Source organism: Arvicanthis niloticus, unplaced genomic scaffold, assembly GCF_011762505.2.
Source record: "Arvicanthis niloticus isolate mArvNil1 unplaced genomic scaffold, mArvNil1.pat.X S36, whole genome shotgun sequence".
In the NCBI taxonomy this organism is placed as follows: Eukaryota; Metazoa; Chordata; class Mammalia; order Rodentia; family Muridae; genus Arvicanthis; species Arvicanthis niloticus.
The window spans coordinates 353,857-377,345 of NW_023044984.1; the positions used below are offsets into that span (position 1 = coordinate 353,857).

General features: G+C 48.3%; 1 pseudogene; it reads right to left on the reverse strand.

The window, feature by feature from the left end:
• Positions 1-23,489, reverse strand: part of LOC117696085 (Y-box-binding protein 3 pseudogene) — a 73,427-nt pseudogene that overhangs the window by 12,905 nt on the left and 37,033 nt on the right.

A 23,489-nucleotide genomic window follows, 5' to 3' on the forward strand; every position in this document is an offset into this window, starting at 1 on the left:
GAAGGGCATCTGGAAAGAGGAGAGAACAGAAGATCATCCAGAGAGAGAAGACAAGAGAAGGGCATCAAGAGAGATGAGAGGACAGAAGAAAATCTAGAGAGAGAAGAGAACAGAAGGGCATGGGGGGAGAGTAGAAGACAGAAGGGCATCCAGAGATAGGAGGGAACACAAGAGCATCCAGAGAGATGAGAGAACATGAGAGCATCCATAAATAGAAGAGGACAGAAGGGCAACCAAAGATATGAGTGTACAGAAGGGCATCCAGAAAGAGGAGAGGACAGTAGGGCATCTGGAGAGAGGAGTGGACAGAATGGCATCCAGATAGAAGAGAGTAAATGAGGGCGTCCAGAGAGAAGAGAGAAGAGAAGGGCATCCAGAGAGAGGAGAAGACTGAAAGACATCAAGTGAGAGGAGAGAACAGAAGAGCATCCAGAGAAATGAGAAGACAGAAGGGCATACAGAGAGAAGAGAGGAAAGAAGGGCATCTGGAGAGAGGAGAGAAGAGAAGGGTATCCGGGGAGAGGGAGGAGAGAAGTGTATTTGAGACTGGAGAGAACTGAAGAACATACAGAGAGAGGAGCAGAAAGAAGGTCACTAAAAAAGAGGGGTGAAGAGAAGGGCATTTACAGAGAGGAGAAGACAGAAGGGCATTGAGAGAGAGGAGAGGACAGAATGGCATACAGAGAGAGGAGAAGACAGAAAAACATCCAGATGATGATAGAACAGAAGGGCTTCCAGAGAGAGGAGGAAACAGAAGATCATCCAGAGAGAAGAGAGAATAGAATGGGATCCAGAGAGATGAGAGGACAGAAGAAAATCTAGAGAGAGTAGAGAAAAGAAGGGCATCCAGAGAGAGGAGAGAACAGAGAGCATCTATAGAGAGAAGAGAACAGAAGGGCAACCAGAGATATGAGAGGACAGAAGGGAATCCAGGGAGAGGAGAGGACAGAAGGGCATCTGGAGAGAGGAGAGAAGAGAAGAGCATCCAGAGAGAGGATAGGACAGATGGCATCCTGAGACAGGAGAAGACATAAGGGCATCCCGAGAGAGGAGAGGATAAAGGGCATCAAGAGAGAGGAGAGGACAGAAGAGCATCCAGAGAGAGGAGAGAACAGAAGGGCATCCAGAGATAGGAGTGTACAGAAGGGCATCCGGAGAGTGGAGCAGACAGAAGGGCATCAAGATTGAAGAGAGTAAATGATTGCGTCCAGAGAGACGAGAGAACAGAAGGGCATCCAAAGAGAGGAGAAGAGTGAAAGGCATCTAGTGAGAGGAGAGAACAAAAGGGCATCCAGAGAGAGGAGAAGACAGAAGGGCATCCAGAGTTATGAGAGTTCAGAAGAGCATTTATAGTGAGAAGAGGACAGAAGGCCAAAGAGAGAGATAAGAGGACAGAAAGGAATCCAGAGAGAACAGAGGACAGAAGGGCATATAGAGAAAGGAGAGAACAGAAGGTCATCCAGAGAGAGAAGAAGACAGAAGGCCATCCAGAGAGTGGAGAGAACTGAAGGGCATCCACAGAGCAGAGAGAACAGAAGGGCATCTGGAGAGAGGAGAGAACAGAAGGGCATATATAGAGAGGAGAGAACAGAAGAGCATCCAGAGAGAAAAGAGGACATAAGGGAACGACAGAGAGGAGAAGAGAGAAGGGCATCCAGAGAGAAGAGAACAGAAGGGCATTCAGATATAGGAGAGGACAGAAGGGCTACCGGACAGAGGAGTGGACAGAAGGACATCCAGATAGAAGAGAGAGAATAAGGGCATCCAGACAGACAAAAGAACAGAAGGGCATCCAGAGAATGGAGAGAAGAGAAGCGCATCCAGAGAGAGGAGCAGAAAGAAGGTCATCCAGACAGAGGAGAGAACAGAAGCACATCCACAGAGATGAGAAGACAGAAGGACATTGAGAGAGAGGAGAGAACCGAACAGCATCCATAAGGAGGAGGAAACAGAAGATCATCCAGAAAGAGGAGAAGAAGGAAGGGCATCCAGACATTGGAGAAGACAGAATGGCATCCAGACAGAGGAGAGGACAGAAGGACATCCAAAGAGAGGAGAAAACAGAAGGGCATCCGGAGAGAGGAGAGAACAGAAGATCATCCAGAGAGAGAAGAGAAGAGAAGGGCATCCAGAGAGATGAGAAGACAGAAGAAAATCAAGAGAGAGAAGAGAACAGAAGGGAATCCAGAGAGAGTAGAAGACAGAAGGGCATCCAGAGAGATGAGAGAACATGAGAGCATCCATAAAGAGGTGAGGACAGAAGGGCAACCAGAGATATGAGAGACCAGAAGGGCATCCAGAGAGAGGAGAGGACAAAAGGGCATCCGGAGAGAGGTGCGGAATGAACAGCATCCAGATAGAAATGAGTACATGAGGGCGTCCAGAGAGAAGAGAGTACAGAAGGGCATTAATAGAGGGGAGAAGACTGAAAGGCATCCAGTGAGAGGAGAGAACAGAATGGCATCCAGAGAGAAGAGAAGACAGATGGGCATACAGAGAGAGAAGAGGACAGAAGGGCATTTGGAGAGAGGAGAGAAGAGAAAGGCATCTGGAGAGAGGGAGGACAGAAGTGCATCTTGAGACTGGAGAAAACCGAAGAGCATCAAGAGAGAGGAGAAGAAAGAAGGGCACTCAGAAAGAGGAGAGAACAGAAGTTCATTTACAGAGAGGAGAAGACAGAAGGGCATCGAGAGAGAGGAGAGTGCAGACCGGCATACAGAGAGAGGAGAAGACAGAAAAACATCCAGACAATGATAGAACAGAAAGGCACCCAGAGAGAGGAGGAAACAAAACATCATCCAGAGAGAGGAGAGAACAGAAAGGGATCCAGAGAGATGAGAGGACAAGAGAAAATCTAGAGAGAGTAGAGAAAAGAAGGGCATCCAGAGAGAGGAGAGAACAGGGTGCATCCATAGAGAGAAGAGAACAGAAGGGCAACGAGAGATATTAGAGGACAGAAGGGAATCCAGGGAGAGGAGAGGACAGATGGCCATCTGGAGAGTGGAGAGAACAGAAGAGCATTCAGAGAGAGGATAGGATAGAGGGCATCCTGAGACAGGAGTAGACATAATGGCATCCCGATAGAGGAGAGGACAAAGGCCATCCATAGAGAAGAGAGGAAAGAAAGGCATTAAGAGAGAGGAGAGAACAGAAGGGCATCCAGAGAGAGGAGAAGACAGAAGGGCATCCAGAGATAGGAGGGGACAGAAATGCATCTGGAGAGAGGAGCAGACAGAAGGGCATCAAGATAGAAGAGAGTAAATGACGGCATTCAGAGAGACTAGAGAACAGAAGAGCATCCAGAGAGAGGGGAAGACTGAAAGGCATCTAGTTAGAGGAGAGAACAGAAGGGCATCCAGAGAGAGGAGAAGACAGAAGGGCATCCAGACAGAGGAGAGAACAGAAGGGCATCCAGAGAGATGAGATTACAGAAGAGCATCTATAGTGAGAAGAGAACAGAAGGGCAAAGAGAGAGATAAGAGGACAGAAGGGAATCCAGAGAGAAGAGAAGACAGAAGGGCATCCAGAGAAAGGAGAGACCAGAAGGGCTTCCAGAGAGAGAAGAGTACAGAAGGGCATCCAGAGGGAGGAAAGGACACAAGGGCATCCAGAAAGAAGAGAAGACAGAAGGGCATTCAGAAAAAGGAGATGACACAAGGGCATCCAGAGATATGAGAGTACAGAAGACCATCCAGAGAGAGAAGAGAACAGAAGGGCATCCAGAGAAAGGAGAAGACCGAAGGGAATCCAGAGAGAGGAGAGGACAGAAGGGCCTCCAGAGAGTGGAAAGAACCGAAGGGCATCCAGAGAGTAGAGAAGACAGAAGGGCATCCAGAGAGAGGACACGACAGAAGGGCATCTGGAGAGAGAAGAGAACAGAAGGGCATATAGACAGAGGAGAGAACAGAAGAGCATCCAGAGAGAAAAGAGGACATGAGGGCAGCACAGAGAGGAGAAGACAGAATGGCATCCAGAGAGAAAAGAACAGATGGGCATTCAGAGATAAGAGAGGACAGAAGGTCTACCGGAGAGAGGAGTGGACAGAAGCCCATCCAGATAGAAGAGAGAAAATAAGAGCATCCTGACAGATGAAAGAACAGAAGAGCATCCAGAGAATGGAGAGAAGAGAAGCACATCCAGAGAGAGGAGCAGAAAGAAGGTCATCCAGACAGAGGAGAGAACAGAAGTGCATCCACAGAGATGAGAAGAAAGAAGGGCAACGAGAGAGAGGAGAGGAGTAAATGACATCCATAGAGAGGAGGAAACAGAAGATCATCCAGAGAGGAGAATATGGAAGAGCATCCAGACATAGGAGAAGACAGAAAGCCATCCAGACAGAGGAGAGGACAGAAGGACATCTGGAGAGAGGACAGAACAGAATGTCATCCAGAGAGAGAAGAGAACAGAAGGGCATCCAGAGAGATGAGCTGACAGAAGAAAATCTAGAGAGAGAAGAGAAGGGCATTGGGAGAGAGTAGAAGACAGAAGGTCATCCAGTGATAGGAGAGAACAGAACAGCATCCAGTGAGATGATAGAACATGAGAGCATCAATAAGAGGAGAGGACAGAAGGGCAACCAGAGATATGAGAGTACAGATGGGCATCCAGAGAGAGGAATGGACAGAAGGGCATCCTGAGAATGGAGAAAACGGAAGGACATCCAGAGAGAGTAGAAGACAGAAGGGCACCCAGAGAAACGGGAGACCAGAAGTGCATCCAGTGAGAAGAGAGTAGAAAAGGGAATCCCGAGGGAGAAGAAGACACAAGGGCATCCAGAGAGAAAAGAAGACAGATGGGCATCCAGAGAAAGGAGAGGACACAAGGACATTCAGAGAGATGAGAGAACAGAAGATAATCCAGAGAGAGAAAAGAACAGAAGGGCATCCAGAGAGATGAGAGGACAGAAGATCATCCAGAGAGAGAAGAGAACAGAAGGGCATCCAGAGAGATGAGAGGACAGAAGAGAATCTAGAGGGAGGAGAAACAGAAGGGGATTCAGAGAGAGAAGAAGACAGAAGGCCTCCAGAGAGAAATAGGAAAGAAGCACATCCAGAGAGAAGAGAGGTACAAGAGCATCCAGAGAGATGAGAGAACAGAAGCGCATCCTGAGAGAGGAGAGGACACAAGGCCAATTAGAGAGATGAGAGAACAGAAGTTCATCCACTGAGAGGAGAGAAGTGAAGGGCATGCAGAGAGATGAGAGAACAGAAGATCATCCAGAGAGCGAAGAGAAGAGAAGGGCATCCAGAGAGATGAGAGGACAGAAGAGAATCTAGAGACAGGAGAGGACAGAAGGGAATCAAGAGAGGAGAAGACAGAAGGGCATTCATAGAAAGGTGAAATCAGAAGGCCATCCAGAAAGAGGAGAATACAGAAGGAAATTGAGAGAGGAGAGGAGAGGACAGAAGGGCATTCGGAGAGAAAAGAGAACAGAAGGACATCCAGAGAGAGGAGACAACAGAAGGTCATCCAGAGGGAGGAGAAGACAGAAGGGCATACAGAGACAGGAGAGGATAGAAGGGCATCCAGAGAGAGGAGAAGACAGAAGGGCATACAGAGACAGGAGAGGACAGAAGGGCATCCAGAGAGAGGAAAGAACAGAAGGGCCTCCAGAGAGAGAAGATAGAAGGGCATCCAGGGAGGAGAAGACAGAAGGGCATCCAGATATAGGAGAGAAATGAAGGCCATACAGAGAGAGGAGACAATAGAAGGTCATCCAAAGAGAGAAGACAGAAGGGCATACAGAGAGAGGGAGTTCAGAAGGGCATCCAGAGACTGTAGAGAACAGAAAATCATCCTGAGAGAGGAGAGAAGAATTGCACATAAAGAGAGAGGAGAAGAAAGAAGGTTATCCAGACAGAGAAGAGAACAGAAGGGCATCCACAGAGAGGAGAAGACAGAAGGGTATCAAGAAGATACCATCCACAGAGAGGAGAGGACAGAAGGGCATCCAGAGAGAGGAGAGAACAGAAGAGCATCTAGAGAGAGAGAGGACACAACGGCATACAGAGAGAGGAGAAGACAGAAAAACATTCAGAGAGAGGATAGAACAGAAGGCAATCTGGAGAGAGGAGGAAACAGAAGGGCATCCGGAAAGTGGTGAGGACAGAAGGGCAACCAGAGTAAGGAGAGAACAGAAGAACGTCCAGAGAGAGGACAGAACAGAAGAGCATCCAGAAAACGGAGAGGACAAAAGGGCATCCAGAGAGAGGATAGAACAGAAGGGCATCTATGGAGAGGAGAAAACAGAAGGGCATCCAGAGAGAAGAGAAGACACAAGGGCATCCAGAGAGAGGAGAGGACAAAAGCGGGTCAAATGAGAGGAGAGACCAGAAAGGCAAACAGAGAAAGGAGAAGACAGAAGGACATCCAGAGAGGAGAGGACAGAAGAGCACCCAAGAGAGGAGAAGACAGAAAGAAGGGCATCCAGAGAGATCAGAAGACAGAAGGATATTCAGAGATAGGAGAGGACAGAAGGGTTACAGGAGAGAGGAGAAGACAGAAGGGCATCCAGATAGAAGAGAGAAAGTAAGGGCATCCAGACAGACGAGAGAACAGAAGAAAATCCAGAGAGAGGAGAGAAGAGAAGCACATTCAGAGAGAGGAGCAGATCCAGACAAAGGAAAGAACAGAAGCTTATCCACAGAGATGAGAAGAAAGAAGGGCATCGAGAGAGAGGAGAGGACAGAATGGCATCCAGAGAGAGAAGGAAACAGAAGATCATCCAGAGAGAAGAGAAGACAGAAGGGCATCCAGACATATTTGAAGACAGAATGGCATGCAGACAGAGAAGAGAACAGAAGGACATCCGGAGAGAGGAGAGAACAGAAGGGCATCCAGAGAGAGGAGGAGACAGAAAGGCATCCAGAGAGAGGAGAGAATAGAAGGGCATTTAGAGAGAGGAGCAGATAGAAGGTCATCCAGAGATAAGAGAAGACAGAAGGGCATCTGGAGAGAGGAGAGCAAAGAAGGGCATCCAGAGAGTAGAGGGCACTGAAGAGCATCCAGAGAGAGGAGAGGACATAAGGGCATCCATAGAGAGGAGAAGACAGCAGGACATCAAGATAGAGGCTACAGAAGGGCATGCATGAGAGGAGAAGTAGAATGGCATCCAGAAAGATGAAATGACAGAAGAGAATCTAGAGAGAGGATAGAACAGAAGGGCAAAAAGAGAGAGGAGAAGACAGAAGAGCATCCAGAGAGAAGAGAGGACAGAAGGGCATTCAGAGAGAGGAGAGGACACAAGGGCATCCATAGAGATGAAAGAACAGAAGATCATCCAGAGAGAGAAGAGAACAGAAGGGCATCCAGAGGCATGATAGGAAAGAAGGTCATGTAGAGAGAGGAGAAGACAGAAGGGCATCCACAGAGAGTTGAAAACAGATGGGCATCAAGAGAGAGGAGAAGACCGAAGGGCATCCAGAGAGATGAGAGGACAGAAGAGCTTCTCGAAAGCGGAGAGATCAGAAGGGCATCCAGAGAGAAGGGAAGACAGAAGGGAATACAGAGAGAAGAGAAGACAGAAGGGCATACGAAGAGAGGAGTGGACAGAAGTACATCCACAGAGTGGAGAAAACAGAAGGGCATCTGGAGAAAGGGAGGACAGAAGGGCATCCTGAGCCTGGAGAGAACAGAAAATCATCCAGACAAAGGAGAGAAGAATAGCGCATACAGAGAGAGGAGAAGAAAAAAGGTATTTCAGACAGAGTAGAGAACAGAAGGGCATCCACAGAGAGGAGAAGACAGAGGATCATCGAGAAATAAGAGAGGACAAAATTGCATCCAGAGAGAGGAGAGAAAAGAAAAGCATCTAGAGAAATGGGAGGACAGAAAAGAATATAGAGAGAGGAGAGAACAGAAGGGCATGTAGAGAAAGGAGAAGACAGAAGGGCATTCACAGAGAGGTGAAAACAGAAGCACATAAAGAGAGGAGAAGACAAAAGAGCATCCAGAGAGTGGAGAAGACAGAAGGGCATCCAGAGAGATAAGAGAACAGAAGAGCATCCAGAGAGATGAGAGGATAGAAGGGAATGAAGAGAGAGGTCAGAACAGAAGGGCATGTAGAGAGAGGAGAAGACAGAAGGGCATCCATAGAGAGGTGAAAACAGAAGGGCATCCAGAGAGAGGAGAAGACAGAAGAACATCAAGAGAGATGAAAGGACAGAAGAGCATCCGAAGAGAGGAGAGATCAAAAGGGCATCCAAAGAGAATGGAAAACAGAAGGACATCCAGAGACAGGAGAGAAAAAAAGGGCATCGAGAGAGAGGAAAGAACATAGGGACTCAAGAGAGAGGAGAAGACAGAAGGGCATCCAGAGAGAAGAGAAGACAGTAGTACATCCAGAGAGAGGAGAGGGCACAAGGGCATCCAGAGAGATGAGATAACAGAAGAGCATCCATAGAGAGAAGAGGACAGAAGCACATCCAGAGAGAGGAGAGGACAGAAGGGAAACTAGAGAGAGGAGTGAACAGAAGGGCATGTAGAGAGAGGAGAGAACAGAAGGGCGTCTGTAGAAAGGGAGGACAGAGGGGCATCCTGAGACTGGACAGAACAGAAAATCATCCAGACAGAGGAGAGAAGAGTAGCACATACAGAGAGAAGAGAAGAAAAAAGGTCATCTAGACAGAGGAGAGAACAGAAGGCCATCCACAGAGAGGAGAAGACAGAAGAGCATCGAGAGATAGGAGAGGACAGAAGGGCATCTGAAGAGAGGAGAGATCAAAAGGGCATCCAAAGAGAATGTAAGACAGAATGACATCCAGAGACAGGAGAGGACAGAAGGGCATCCAGAGAGAGGAAAGAACAGTAGGGCCTCCAGAGACTGGAGAACACAGAAGGCCATCCAGAGAGAAGAGAAGATAGAAGAGCATCCAGAGAGTAAAGAGGACACAAGGGCATCCAGAGAGATGAGAGCACAGAATAGCATCCATACAAAGAAGAGAACAGAAGCGTATCCAGAGAGATGAGTTTACAGAAGGGAATCTAGAGAGAGGATAAAACAGAAGGGAGGGTAGAGAGAGGAGAAGACAGAAGACATTCACAGAGAGGTGAAAAGAGATGCGCATCCAAAGAGAGGAGAAGACAGAAGGGCATCCACAGAGAGGAGAGGACTCAAGGGCATCCAGAGAGATAAGAGAACAGAAGAGCATCGAGAGAGAGGAGAGGACACAAGGGCAATTAGAGAGATGAGAGAACAGAATATCATCCACAGAGAGATGAGAGAACAGAAGATGATAAAGAGAGAGAAGAGAATAGATGGGCATCCAGAGAGATGAGAGGATAGAAGAGAATCTGTGGGGAAAAAGGCTTGAGGATCCCAGGGTTCCTCCCGCCATGCTGTGTGTAGTCGGCTGGGAATGCTCTGAGTTCCTCCAGCTGGAAGTTGTGGCTGGCTGCTCATTAACTAAAAGCCTCTCCCTGGCTCCTCACGGTTCCTCATAGCGGCACGGCCCCAACACACGAGGAAGCCCTTGGGTTTCCAAAACTGGTTTATTCACATGGTGGATCGTGGATGGATCTGGATGCATACCCCTCAAACCCAGGATCGCCCTGAGTTAAAAGGGGAGGGGAGAAGCGGGGATGCGCTGGGGAGGAATGTTTAATCGGCTCCACCTCTGGCCTTTAGATACCACATTAGTATGTAAATCTCTCTAGGGCCTGTTCATGCCCTCCACCTGTGTACATGACTGAAGGGTGGAGGTGGAATGGAGATTAGACCTCGTGTTAGGCCCAACATCCCACCCTTTTTTCTTTCATAAAAGGAGGGGCAACTCTGTGTTAATGAGAGATGTGGACCACGTGGAAGTAGGCCTAGGAACAGGGCTAAAATCCTACCGTCCTTAAAAGGGTCTCCGGGGTTTAAAGCTGGTTCAACCAGGCTATGTCCAAACCATCTCTTCACGGCCCAACATCTCACTTTTTTTGTGAAAATTTTGGATGAGGTGGTCAAAAGAAAACACTATGTAGGCCATAGAGTGTAGCATAACTAAATCAAGGGTAATGGGATTTGAGGGTAGGGTTTGGAAGGCAGGGAATCATTGAAACAATTTAATACAGGTTGTACAGTTTGAGGGTAATGACATCTGATTAATCTAAATAGGCATTATGTTTTCCTCACTAACATGTAACTTTAGCTATGTGACTTTGGCAAAAGAGTTCATTTGTAGCTGGAAGATCTGGATCTGTCTTCTGTAGTGAGTATCTCTGGGTTCCGGCGTGCATCTCTGGAGCCTAGTGTGGGTCTCTGGATCTCAGCATGTTCTGGGGTCTTCAGTCAGATGAGATGGCTGGAAGAAGGCAGCTTGGCAGGTTCCAGGAGGTGGCATTGTCACTGGATCTCAGCCTGTCTCTGGAGCCTGCAGTCAGATGAGGTGGCTGGGAGAATGTAGTTTGGCATCTCAGGCAGGTTCCAGAGGATGGCTGGACTCTGTTGGATCTGTGGGTATACCTGTAGGATAATCGCAGGAGGGAAGCAGCATCTCCGGCAGGGAGATGTCTGTAGGCTGGATACTGAGCATTAAATTACTTGGGAACAAGCACCTTATGGCCTGTCATTAAGATCCTGGAAAAGCAAAGGTGTTTGAGGAAAGTTCAGTCTTGGAAGGTATCTTTGAGTCTGTGTTTGGATGGCTGAGTGAGAAAAACAATGTTAATTTTGTATCTGGGATTGGCAACAACAGTTTGCCTGTAAAAGAAATTAGTTGTTAATTAAGACTCAAGAAATGGTGATCAGCACGTTCACTTAAACTGTGGAAAGGAATTAGATGGCTTTTAAACCTTGAAGAAATTATAAAGGTTGAAAAAAATAATGTTGGACATATATCACTAATATTAGAGAGAAAAGGCAGCATTAAAATAAAAATATAACAAAAATTTTGGTTGAAAAACACAAGCATTGTTGCTCTAGGTATTCCTGTTAGAAAGAAAAGGAAAATTTTTTGATTGAAAAACAGGAACGTTGCTGCAGGCCCTCCTGTTGGGGAGAAGCAGTATGGCGGGTTTAGAAGCAGTGGGGAGGGTCCTTGCTCTGCGATGTGGCGTCTGGGGGCTCTGGCAGAGAGGACCTGTATTCCACCTTTCTTTTTATTAGAAATTTTTATTGTAGAGTAGGATCAAAAGGCTAACTTGAAGAAAGTTTATAGGGAGAGACACATAGGCTTGATAGGAGAGTCAAGAGTCAGAGAGTGAAAGGCTGTAGGAATCTCTCACCTAAGGAAGGAGTCTTAGGAGGGTCACAGCAGGCACTGTGACTTGAAAGACAGCTGTTGTCTGTGAAGGAGCCCTCTCTGTGGAGGTGGGGTATGGGCAAAGTGGAGGCTAGGGGGTCGCCACCATCTTGCCCTTGAGCTGGAAAGCACATGGAGAGGGAGAGAAAGACAGAGAGAAAGAGGAGGAGTTAAAGTAGAGAAGTTGACCAGGAACACATGGAGTCTTTTGAACTAGGCAGGAGCTAGTGGTAGCTAATAATTAGAAGAAGCTAACAAGGAACACGTGGAGAAAGAGGGGGGAGACAGAAAAAACCTGCCTAGTTTTGTGAACTAGGCTGGGGATTACTCACTGTCCTGGAGTTTCGCGGAGAGGTTTTCTGTGGGCAATAACTGGGGGGAACACTCTTGGAGCTGGCTCTACCACCTGTAGGGAACGATATTGGCTCGTGCGTGGGTGAGCAGGTCCCCTGCGGAACCTCGGGTGGTAGGTTGGATTCCGATGGACCAGGAGTTGTGTTCCCTCGGGGACTCCATCTTTCATCTGTCTAATCTCACCAGCATTATGGGGAGGTCCACGGCGCACAGCACAGCGGCTCCCTTCTACTGGAACTCCATCTGGGCCAGTCACATTTGTTGCTTTAGGACCTCCTTTTCCTGCAACCACATCAAACTCTACAATTTCTCCCTCCCCCACATTACACAGATAATTGCGTGGATTATTCTTCTTGATGGCAGTCTGGTGTACAAACACATCTTCTTTGGTGTCATTTCGGTTTATAAATCCATATCTTTTTCTGACATTGAACTGTTTGACAGTTCCAAGGACTTTGGTGGCGAGAACCTTTTTCTCTGCGTCCCTGCTGCCTGTGGGAGGTGATGAGGCCTGGGCAGGCCTGGGGGCTGCGTCTCCTCCAGGGCTCCCTGCAAGCAGCCTGGTGGGCGCCGGGGCCTGGGGCACACCACTGGCCGCAGGGCTCTTAGGCGCCGGGTCTGGGGGTGTCACAGATGTCTCGGTGTTAGCCACAGCCTGTGGGAGCATGGTGCCACTGTTGGTGGCCCGCCAGCCTTGCTCTTGTAGCTCGAGGGCAGCGGACGCGAGCTTTCACTGTCTAGCTGTGTCTCCCAGCCCCAGGGATGGCAGGTTGTAGGGCATTCATCCTTCCAATGTCTTGTGTACCCACATTTGAGGCAGATTTTTTTCTGTTTTTATTGCTGCCACAAATGCGTGAGCTATGGATGCGACCTGATTTGATGGGGTTCCTATTTCTCTGGTTGCTACAATCCACCTATCATGATGCTCCTCCCGGAGACCCTTTCAAGCTAGCCTAGACTCAGAAGTCATGCCTTCCCAAACAATGGTTTTAAGAAGAAGGTCCCTAGCTGTGGGGTTGGAGATTTTTCTTTCTAAGCTCATTTTAGTTCTGAGGATAAAGACAGATAGGGGTTCTCCAGGCTTCTGATGAAGGGAGAGCAGGGAGTGGGCAGTGTCTTGTGACCCTGAAGGTGGAGTAAGCCTATTCCAGGCTTGAATGGCACAGAGGCGGACCTGGTCATAGTAGCCTGCTGGCTGACTTGCCTGTTGTGCACCAGTAGAGAAATCTTCCTGGCCAAAGAGTTCTTTAAAACCCCATGGAGTATCATCTTCCCTTCCCTGGTTTTGCCTGACTTGCTGAAAACACTCATCACGATAGTAGGCCTCCCATTCTAGAAACATTGGATCAGGAAGGGCAGAACGGCAAATATCTCTCCAATCTTGGGGAGTGTTTAAATTGGCAATATGGCTGTGTAGGAGGGATTTTGTCCACAGTGCATGAATGTCATCTTCCTTCACTGCCTGCCTGAGTTCTTTTAGGTCGGGGGCTTGGACTGGGTACCAATTAAGTGGTTTAGCTCGAGTAGGGTGGATATTAACTGGGAATGTTCAAGCAGTTTGGGTTTTATCTATGGATTTTGAAGGACTTCTACTTTTGTGGCTAAGAGGAGGGGGAGGGGACTTATCTCTCTTTGGTTGGGAGGTAAGAGGGAAGGCAGGGGAAAGCTCCTTTGGTATTTTAATGGAGCCTTGCCTTTGGATGGGGGAGGGAGGGACAGGAGGAGCACATGGTTTCATTTCCTCCAAGGCATAAGGTGGGAGGGGTGGGTATATGTATTTTATCTCTCTTATTAGTTGGGTAAGGGCCTTAAGGTCTGAAACAAGGTGATTTTTGGGACCTTGGTCTTTGGGTTCATTTAACTGAGGGGCCCCAGGAGCTGTGTTGTTCTCAGTCTGTCTTATTTTCGATGGTCCTATACATTGCCGAATTGCAGCTAAGATAGGCAAAAACTCACAAGGGGGGTTTTATCTCTGTTTTTGATAAGGGAAGCTACTTTGCTCTATGAGTCTGGACTGTAAATATTATCCTCTGCCATGCATGGTTCTATCTGAAGAACTTCTTCCCAAAACAAGGAGGCTTGCTTTTTGCCTATTCTTATTTCATGGGTCTTTAATAGGGAGTATATTTGCCTGGCCTGGGGTGAACATTTACTTGAGGTGGAGTTACTCATGATAGAAAAAGAGGAGAAACACCTTGTCCAATGGGAACGTTCCCTTGGCCTATTGGCTTTCAGGGATTCCACAATGGTCCAAGAGCGCCAAGCCTTCCCGCATATTTAAGAACTGGCAGCCACCCTTATGGGTTTTAAATGGCTGCTGCATCACCAGATTTTTTTTGTTTTAGAGAGTCTAGATAGAGTCTTTGCCAACGCCTGTTGAGGGCTGTCGGGATTTAAGCAGAGGCCAGGGAAGCTTTGAACCAGCACCAGAGAATGGCCATGGCCAGGAGGTAGCAAAAGCTCCCTTGGCTTACTTAAATCCACACGATGGCTTCCGACTGAAACACAGGAGGGAAAAAGAAATTGCTTGTTTCAAGAGTTCGGGGCTTACCCTTCCTGCGGTATTAGTAGCTGCATGGTTGTGTGGCTTCCAAGGCCCCACGTTGGGCGCCAGATGTGGGGAAAAAAGGCTTGGGGATCCCAGGGTTCCTCCCGCCATGCTGTGGGTAGTCGGCTGGGAATGCTCTGAGTTCCTCCAGCTGGAAGTTGGGCCCGGCTGCTCATTAACTAAAAGCCTCTCCCTGGCTCCTCATGGTTCCTCATAGTGGTGTGGCCCCAACACAGAAGGAAGCCCTTGGGTTTCCAAAACTGGTTTATTCACATGGCGGATCATGGATGGATCTGGATGTATATCCCTCAAAACCAGGATCGACCTGATTTAAAAGGGGAGTGGAGAAGAGGGGAGGAGCTGGGGAGGAATGTTTAATCGGCTGCACCTCTGGCCTTCAGATACCTCATTAGTATGTAAATCTCTCTAGGGCCTGTTCACACCCTCCACCTGTGTACATGACTGAAGGGTGGAGGTGGAATGGAGATTAGACCTCCTGTTAGGCCCAACAAGAACCTAGAGAGAGGAGAGAACAGAAGGGCATCCATAGAGATGAGAAGATAGAAGGGCATCCAGAGAGAAGATAAGACACAAGGGTACCCAGAGAGATGAGAGAACAGAAGAGCATCCATAGAGTGAAGAGAACCAAAGGACATCCTGAGAGATGAGAGCAAAGGAGGGAATCTAGAGAGAGGAGAGAACAGAAGGGCATGTAGACAGAGGAGAACAGAAGGACATCCAGAGAGAAGAGAAGACACAAGGGCCTCCAGAGAGGAGAAGACAGAAGGGCATTCACAGAGAGAAAAACAGAAGGGAATCCAGATAGAGGAGAGAACAGAAGGGCATCCAGGAAGAGGAGAGGACACAAAAGAATCCATAGAGATGAGAGAACAGAAGAGCATCCAGAGAGAGGAGAGGACACAATGGTATCCAGAGGGATGAGAGAACAGAAGATCTTAAAGAGAGGAGATAACAGCAGGGCATCCAGAGAGAGAAGAGAACAGAAGAGCATCCAGAGAGATGAGAGGACAGAAGAGAATTTAGAGAGAGGAGAGAACAGCAGGGCATCCTGAGAGAGGAGAATACAGAAGTGAATCCAGAGAGAAGAGAGGACAGAAAGGCTTCGAGAGGGAAGAGAGGACACAAGGGCATCCAGAGAGATGAGAGAACTGAAGAGCATCCATAGAGAGAATAGAACAGAAGTGTATCCAGAGAGATGAGAGAATAGAAGAGGATCCAGAGAGATAAAAGAACAGAAGGGCATCCAGAGAGATGAGAGGAAAGAAGGGAATCTAGAGAGAGGAGAGAACCGAAGGGCATCCAGTGGGAGCAGAAGACAGAATGGCATCCACAGAGAGGAGAGGACAGAAGGGCATCCTGAGTGTGGAGAGAAGAGGTCATCCAGAGAGGAGAGAACAGAAGGGAATCCAGATTGAGGAGATGACAGAAGGGCATCCAGAAAGAGAAGAGGACAGAAGGGCATCTAAAGGGAGGAAAGAACAGAAGGGCATCCAGAGAGAGGAGAAAACAGAAGAGCTTCCAGAGAGAGGAACGAACAGAAGCACACGCAGACAGAGGAGAATACAGAAAATTATCCAGAGAGAGGTGAGGACAGAAGGGCATCCTGAGAGAGGATAGAACACAAGGGCATCCCGAGAGAGGGTTGGATAGAAGTGCATCCAGAGAGAGGAGAGCACAGAAGGTCATCCAGACAGGAGAGAATATGTTCCATATGCATCCATAAAGAAGAGAAGACAGAAGGTAATCAAGAGAAAAGCGAGAACAAAAGGGCGTCCAGAGAGAGAAGAAGACAGAAAAGCATCCAGAGATGGAGAGTACAGAAGGGCATCCAGAGAGAGGAGAAGACAGAAGGGCATCCATAAAGAAGATAGTACAGAAGGGCATCCAGAGAGAAGAGAGAACAGAAGGGCATATGGACAGAGGAAAGAACAGAAGGTCTTCCAGAGAGATGGAGGACAGAAGGGCATCCTGAGAGAGGAGAGAACAGAAGGGCATCCAGAGAGAGGAGAGAACACAGAAGGGAATCCACAGAGAGGAAAGTATAGAAGGCATCAAGAAAGAGAAGAAAACAGAAGGGCATCCGGTGAGAGTAGAGAACAGAAGGACATCCATGGAGAGGAGAGGACAGAAGGGCATCAAGATAGAGGAGATGACAGAAGGGCATCCAGAGAGAGGAGAAGACAGCAGGGCATCCTGTGAGAGGAGAGAACAGAAGGGCATCCAGAGAGAGGAAAGGACAGAAGGGCATCTAGAGAGAGGAGAGAACAGAAGGGCACCTAAAGATTGGAGAGGACAAAAGGGCATCTAGAGACAGAGGAGAACAAATGGTCACCAGAGAGAGGAGAAGACAGAAGGGCATCCAGAGAGAAAAGAGTACAGAAGGGCATCTGGAGAAAGGAGAAGACTGAAGGGCATCCACAAAGAAAATAGTAGAGAAGGGCATCCAGAGAGAAGAGAGAACAGAAGGGCATATGGACAGAGGAGAGAACAGAAGATCTGCCAGAGAGATAGTGGGCAGAAGGGCATCCTGAGAGAGGACACAACAGAAGGGCAACCAGAGAAAGGAGAGGACAGAAGGGCATCCAGAGAGAAGAGAAGACAGAAGGGCATCTGGTGAGAGGAGAGAACAGAAGAGCATCCAGAGAGAGGAGAGAACAGAAGGGCATCTAAAGAGTGGAAAGTACAAAAGGGCATCTATTGAGAGAGGAGGACAAATGGACATCCAGAGAGAGGAGAAGACAGAAGGGCATCCTAAGAGAGGACGCAATAGAAGAGCAACCAGAGAAAGGAGAGGACAGATGGGCATCAAGAGAAACGAGAGAACAGAAGGGCATCCAGAGAGAGGAGAGGATAGAAGGGAATCAAGAGAGAGAAGGGTACAGAAGGGCATCCAGAGAGAGGAGAAGACAGAAGGGCATACAGAGAGAGGAGAAAACAGGCCATCCAGAGAGAGGAGATGCACAGAAGGGCATCCTGGGAGAGAAGAGAACAGAAGGGCATCCAGAGAGAGGAGAGTGCAGAAGGGCATCCAGAAAGAGGGGAAGACAGGCGGGCATCCAGATAGAGGAGGGAACAGAAGGGCATCCTGAGAGAGGAGAGTACAGAAGGGCATCTGGAGAGAGAAGAGGAAAGAAAGGCATCCATAGAGAGGAGAGGCCATTATAACATTCAGAGAGGAGAGAAAACAGAAGGGCATTTAGAGGGAAGAGAAGACAGAAGGGCATACAGAGAGAGGAGAGGACAGAAAGACATCTGGATAGAGGAGAGAACAGAAAGGAATCTGGAGAAAGGAGAGAACAGACAGGCATCTGGAGAGAGGAGATAACAAAAGGGCATCTAGAGAGAGGAGAAGAAAGAAAATCATCCAAGCAGAAGAGGGAACAGAAAGGCATCCACAGAGAGGAGAATACAGAAGGACATCCAGAGATAGGAGAGGACAGAAGGGCCTCCAGAGAGAGGAGAGAACAGAAGGGCATCCAGAGAGTGGTGAAAACAGAAGGGCATCTGGAGATAGGGCAGGACAGAAGTGCTTCTGGAGAAACGAGAGAACAGAAGGGCATATAGAGAGAGGAGAGAACAGAAGATCATCCATAGAGTTGAAAATCAGAAGGCCATCCAGAGATACAGGAGGAGAGACCGGCATACGGAGACAGGAGAAGCCTGAAGGGCATCGCAAGAGAGAAGAGGACAGAAGGGCATCCAGAGAGAGGAGAGGAGAGAAAGGCATCTAGAGAGAGGAGACTACAAAACATCATCCATAGAGAGAAAAATCAGAAGGGCATCCAGAGATAGTAGAGGACAGAAGGGCATCTAGATAGAAGAGAGAAAATAAGGAAATCCCATGAGATGAGAGAACAGTAGGGAATCCAGAGATAGGAGAAGAATGAAGGGCATCCAGGGAGAGGAGAGAAGAGAAGGGCATCCAGAGAGCAGAGAAGACAGTAGGGCATCCAGAGAGAGGAGAAGACAGAACACATACAGAGAGAGGAGATAACAGAAGGGCATCCATACGGAGAAGAGAACAGAAGGGTAACCAGAGAGATTAGAGGACAGAACGGCATCCAGAGAGAGGAGAGGAGAAAAGAGCATCCAGAGAGAGGAGAGGAGAAAAGTGCATCTAGAGAGAGGAGAGGCCAGAAAGGTACCCAGAGAGAGGAGAAGGCAGAAGTGCATCCAGAGAAAGGAGAGGAACAAAGGGCATCCAGAGAGAAGAGAAGACAGAAGGGCATACAGAGACAGGAGATGACAGAAACATATCCGGAGAGAGGAGAGAACAGAAGGGCATCGAGAGAGAAGAGAGGACAGAAGAGAATCTAGAGAAAGGGGAGAACAGAAGTGCATCCAGAGAAAGGAGAAGATAGAAGAGCATCAAGAGAGAAGAGAAGACAGAAGGGCATCCAGATAGAGGAAATGACACAAGGGCATTCAGAGATATGTCAGCACAGAAGAGCATCCATAGAGAGTAGAGAACAGAAGGGCATCCGGAGAGATGAGTGGACAGATGGGAATCTAGAGAGAAGAGAGTTCAAAAGGGCATGTAGAGAGAGGAGAAGATAGAAGGGCATCCATAGAGATGTGAAAAAGAATGGTATCCAGAGAGAGGAGAAGACAGAATGGCATCCAGAGAGATGAGAGGACAGAAGGGCATCCGGAATGAGGAGAGATAAGAAGGCCATCCAGAGAGAGGAGAGGACAGAAGGGCATCCGGAGAGAGGAAAGAACAGAAGTGAGATTCCAGAGAGAGGATAGAACAGAAGGGCATCCAGAGAGAGGAAAAGAGAGAAGGGCACCCAGAGAGAGGAGAGGACAGAAGGACATCAAGAGAGAAAAGAGAAGAGAAGGGCACCCGGAGAGAAGAGTGAACAGAAGGGCATCCAGAGAGAGGAGAGAAGAAAAGGGCATCCAAAGAGGTGATAACTGAAGGGCATTCAGAGTGCTTAGAAGACATAAGTGCATCCGGTGAGAGGAGAGAACAGAAGGGATATCCAGAGAGAGCACAGAACAGAAGGGCATCCAGAGAGAGGAGCGAACCAAAGGGCATCCAGAAAGAGGAGAAGACAAAAGAGCATCCAGATAGAGGAGTGTACAGAAGGGCATACAGAAAGAGTAGAAAACAGAAGGGCATCTTGAGAGAGGAATGGAAAGAACAACATTCATAGAGAGGACAGGCCAGTATGGAATCCTGAGAGGAGAGAAAACAGAAAGGCATTTAGAGAGAACAGAAGACAGAAGGGCATACAGAGAGAGGAGAGGAGAGAAAGACATCTAGAGAGAGGAGAGAACAGAAAGGCACCTGGAGAGAGGGGAGAGCAGACAGGCATCTGGAGAGAGGAGAGAACAGAAGGGCATCCAGAGAGAAGAGAAGAAAGAAGGTCATCCAAGCAGAAGAGAAAACAGAGAGGGACCACGGGGAGGAGAAGACAGAAGGACATCTGAGAGAGGAGAGGAAAGAAGGGCATTCATAGAGTGGAGAAGACAGAAGGACATCAAAGATAGGAGAGGACAGAAGGGCCTACAGAGAGAGGAGGTAACAGAAGGGCATCCAGAGAGTGGAGAAAACAGAAGGGCATCCAGAGATAGGACAAGACAGAAGGGCTTCTGGAGAGAGGAGAGAACAGAAGAGCATATAGAGAGAGGAGGGAACAGAAGATCAACCATAGAGGAAAACCAGAAGGGCATCCAGAGATACAAGAGGAGAGAAGGGCATCTGGAGAGAGGAGAGAACAGAAGGCTATCCAGAGAGATAGAGGACAGAAGGGCACCCTGAGAGAGAGGAGAACAGAAGGACATCCAGATAGAGAAGAAAAAAGAAGGGCATCCAGAGGGATGAGTGGACAGATGGGAATCTAGAGAGATGAGAGTACAGAAGGTCATGTAGAGAGAGAAGAGAACAGAAGGGCATCCAGAGAGAGGAGAAGACAGAAGGGCATCCAGAGAGAGGAGAGAACAGAAATGCATCCAAAAGAGGAGAGGACAGAAGGGCATCCTGAGAGAGAAGAGAACAGAAGGGCATCCAGAGAGAAAAGAGAACAGAAGAGCATCCATTGAGCGGAGAAGACAGAAGGGCATCCAGATAGAGAGGAGAGGACAGAAAGACAACCAGAGAGAGAAGAGAAGGGCATCCAAAGAGAAAAGAAGACAGAAGGGCATCCAGAGAGAGGAGAGAAGGAAAGGGCATCCAGAGAGCAGGGAAGACAGAATGGCATTCAGAGAGAGGAGAAGACTGAAGGGCATCCCGAGAGAGGAGAGAAAAGAAGGGCATCCAGAGAGCAGAGAAGACAGTAGGACATCCTGAGAGAGGAGAAAACAGAAGGGCATCCAGAGATAAGAGAGGACAGAAGGGCATCTAGAGAGTAGACAAGACAGAAGGGAATACAGAGAGAGGAGAGGACACAATGGCAGCCAGAGAAATGAGTGGACAGATGGGAATCTAGAGAGAGGGGAGTACAGAAGGGTGTCCACAGATATGAGATGACACAAGGGCATCCAGAGAGAGGAGAGAACAGAAGGCATTTCCAGAGAGAGGTGAGAACTGAAGTGCAACCAGAGAGAGAAGAAGACAGAAGGGCATTCAGAGAGAGGAGAGCACAGAAGGACATATGGAGAGAAAAGAGAACAGAAGGGCATACAGGAGGAGAGAACAGAAGGGCATTCATAGAGAGGAGAGGCCAAAATGGTATCCAGAGGGAAGGGAGAACACAAGAGCATCCAGAGAGAGGAGAAGACAGAAGGTCATCCAGAGACAGGAATGGACAGAAGGGCATCCAGAGAGAAGAGATGACAGAAGGGCATCTGGAGAGAGGAGAGGAAAGAAGAGCATCCAGAGAGAGGAGAGTACAGAATGGCAATCGGAGAGCAGAGAAAGCACAAGAGCATTTTGAGAGATGAAAAGACAGAAGGGCATACAGAGAGTGGAGAAAACAGGTCATCCAGATAGAGGAGATGGACATAAGGGTATTCTGAGAGAGAAGAGATCAGAAGGGCATCCAGAGGCAAGAGAGAACAGAAGGGCATCCAGAAAGAAGAGAAGACAGGAGGGCATCAAGCTAGAGGAGGGTACAGAAGGACATCCAGAGAGAGGGAAGACAGAAGGGCATCTGGAGAGAGGAGAGGAAAGAAGGGCATCCATAGAGAGGAGAGGCCATTATAGCATCCAGAGAGGAGAGAAAACAGAAAAGTATTTAGAGAGAAGAGAAGACAGAAGAGCATACAGAAAGAGGAGAGGACAGAAAGACATCTGGAGAGAGGAGAGAACAGAAAGGCATCTGAAGAGAGGAGAGAACAGACAGGCATATGGAAAGAAGAGAGAACAGAAGGGCATCCAGAGAGAGGAGAAGAACGAAGGTCATCCAAGCACAAGAGAGAACAGAAGGGCATCAACTGAGAGAAGACAGAAGGACATCCAGAGATAGGAGAGGACAAAAGGGCCTCCAGAGAAAGGAGAGAACAGAAGGGCAACCAGAGAGTGGAGAAAACAGAAGGGAATCCAGAGAGAGGACAGGACAGTAGGGTTTTTGTAGAGACGAGAGAACAGAAGGGCATATAAAGAGAGGAGAAAACAGAAGATCATCCATAGAGAGGAAAATCAGAAGGACATCCAGAGATACAAGAGGAGAGAAGGGCATCTGGAGACAGGAGAAGCCTGAAGGGCATCACGAGAGAGGAGAAGACAGAAGGGCATCCAGAGAGAGGAGAGTACAGAACATCATCCATAGAGAGGAAAAATCAGAAGGGCATCCAGAGATAGTAGAGGACAGAGGGGCATCTAGATAGAAGAGAGAAAATAAGGACATCCTGAGAGATGAGAGAACAGAAGGGAATACAGAGATAGGAGAAGACTGAAGCGCATCCAGAGAGAGGAGAGAAGAGAAGGGCATCCAGAGAGCAGAGAAGACAGAAGGGCATCCAGAGAGAGGAGCAGATAGAACACATCCAGAGAGAGGAGAGAACAGAAGGGCATCCATGGAGAGAAGAGAACAGAAGGGCAACCAGAGAGATTAGAGGACAGAATGGCATCCAGAGAGAGGAGAGGAGAAAAGAGCATCCAGAGAGAGGAGAGTCCAGAAGGGTACCCAGAAAGAGGAGAAGGCAGAAGATCATCCAGAGAAAGAAGAGGAACGAAGGGCATCCAGAGAGAGAAGAAGACAGAAAGGAATCCGTAGAGGGGAGAGACCAGAAGGGCATCGAGAGAGAAGAGAGGACAGAAGAGAATCAAGAGAGAGGAGAGAACAGAATTGCATCCAGAGAGAGGAGAAGAAAGAAGGGCATCCAGAAAGAAGAGAAGACAGAAGGGCATCCAGAGAGATGAGTTGCCAGATAGGAATCTAATGAGAAGAGAGTACAGAAGGGCATGTAGAGAGACGAGAAGACAGAAGGGCATCCATAGAGAGGTGAAAAAGAAGGGTATCCAGAGAGCAGAGAAGACAGAATGGCATCCAGAGAGATGAGAGAATAGAAGGGCATCCGGAGAGAGGAGAGAACAGAAGGGATATCCAGAGAGAGTATAGAGCAGAAGGGCATACAGAGAGAGGAGAAGACAGAAGGGTATCCAGAGAGAGGAGAGGACAGAAGGACATCCAGAGAGAAAAGAGAAGTTAACGGCGTCCAGAGAGAGGAGAGAACAGAAGGGCATCCACAGAGTGGAGAATACAGAAGGGCATCCAGAAAGAGGAGAGGACAGAAAGGCATCCAGAGAGAGGAGAGAAAAGAAGGGCATGCAGAGAGCAGAGAAGACATAATGGCATCCAGAGAGAGGAGAATACTGAAGGGCATCCAGAGAGAGGAGAGAAGAGAAGGGCATCCAGAGAGCAGAGAAGACAGAAGGGCATCCAGAGAGTGGAGAAAAACAGAAGGGCATCCAGAGAGAGGAGAGGACACAAGGGCATCTAGAGAGAAGAAAAGAAAGAAGGGAATCCAGAGAGAGGAGAGGACACAAGGGCAGCCTGAGATGAGTAGACAGATGGGAATCTAGAGAGAGGTGAGTACAGAAGGGCGACCAGAGAGATGAGAGGACAGAAGGGCATCCAGAGAGAGGAGAGAATAGAAGGGCAACCAGATAGAGGAGAATACCGAAGGGCATCCCGAGAGAGGAGAGAACAGAAGGCATATCCAGAGAGAGGTGAGAACAGAAGGGCATCCAGAGAGAGGAGAAGACCCAAGGGCATCCAGAGAGGAGAGGACAGAAAGGCATCTGGAGAGAGGAGAGAACAGAAGGGCATCAAGAGAGATGAGAGGACAGAAGAGAATCTAGAGAAAGCAGAGTACAGAAGGGCATGTAGAAAGAGGAGAAGACAGAAGGGCATCCAGAGTGATGAGAGGACATAAGCGCTTCCAGAAAGAGA